The sequence below is a fragment of the Lathyrus oleraceus genome, chromosome 4, assembly GCF_024323335.1.
Source record: "Lathyrus oleraceus cultivar Zhongwan6 chromosome 4, CAAS_Psat_ZW6_1.0, whole genome shotgun sequence".
Lineage (NCBI taxonomy): Eukaryota > Viridiplantae > Streptophyta > Magnoliopsida > Fabales > Fabaceae > Lathyrus > Lathyrus oleraceus.
Window position 1 is genome coordinate 276666810 of NC_066582.1, and position 1191 is coordinate 276668000.

A 1191-nucleotide genomic window follows, 5' to 3' on the forward strand; every position below is an offset into this window, starting at 1 on the left:
TGACACTTGGTCTCTGTGGATTCGACAATCTTTTATATTACTCTGATGCGTTCGTATACTTGCGAAAAGGACGCATCAAGTTTTTGGCGCCGTTTCCTGGGAGCAATTTCGTCAAATTTCATACCCTGTTGTTATATCGTTTAGACTTAGGTTGTTACCTGTCGGTCAATACGAAGAACTCGCAGCACCGGAAGCTTAGTATACCCTCTGGCGGAACCTGAACGTTACGCTCGCGCACGTTTATTTTTCCATAGAATTAGGAGAGCTATGGCCGAAGATCAAAATCATAGACCTCTTAAGGATTTCGCCCAACCATCCAACGAAGAACCTAGTTCTAGTATAGTAAACCCAACCATCCTAGCTAATAATTTAGAACTTAAACCCTCCCTATTGCAACTAGTGCAACAGAGACAATTTGTAGGTCTCGCTACTGAGAACCCGAACCAACATTTAAAAGTCTTTCTCCAATTAGCAGACACTTTTAAAACCAATGGAGCTTCTCCTGAGGCGATCCGTTTAAGATTATTCCCTTTCTCCCTTAGAGATAAAGCCCTATCATGGTTAGATTCCCTTCCACCCAATTCCATTACAACTTGAGATAACCTTAGAAAAGTATTCCTTGCTAGATACTTTCCCCCAAGTAAGACCGTCGTTCTTCGAAACCACATAACCAGATTTACCCAGAACCAAGGAGAATCGTTGTTCGAAGCTTAGGAGAGATATAAAGAGCTGTTAAGAGCATGCCCACATCATGGTTTAGAAATTTGGTTAATCATTTAGACCTTCTATAATGGACTTCACTATAACACTAAGATGACCATCAACGCTGCCGCAAGTGGTGCACTGATGAACAAACCTTATCCTGAAGCTAGTGCCCTCATCGAAGATATGGCTCAAACCATCAATCATGGGGAGTAGAACGAGCGACAGTTGAGAAGAAGGAAGCCCAAGGAGGAGTACATGAGTTAAGCTCTATAGACATGATGCAAGCTAAAATGGACGCGTTAGCACTCAAGGTCGAGCATATGTGCACAAACCTGAATACTGCAACTACAATTTCGTCGGATTGTGAGATATGTGGAACCAAAGGACACCAATTTGCAGAATGCAGTCTCTTAAATGAAACCCACTCTGAGCAAGTGAACTACACCCAAGGGAAACCATATTCAAACACCTATAACCCTGGATGGA

At 42.5% G+C, this 1191-nt stretch overlaps 1 non-coding gene across 1 annotated transcript; it reads right to left on the reverse strand.

Moving 5' to 3' along the window:
- Positions 1-651: 651 nt before the first annotated feature.
- LOC127077319 (small nucleolar RNA R71) lies at positions 652-758 on the reverse strand. The gene has a single exon (XR_007787154.1). It is a non-coding gene; the product is annotated as a small nucleolar RNA R71 (small nucleolar RNA).
- Between the last annotated feature and the right edge of the window lie 433 nt (positions 759-1191).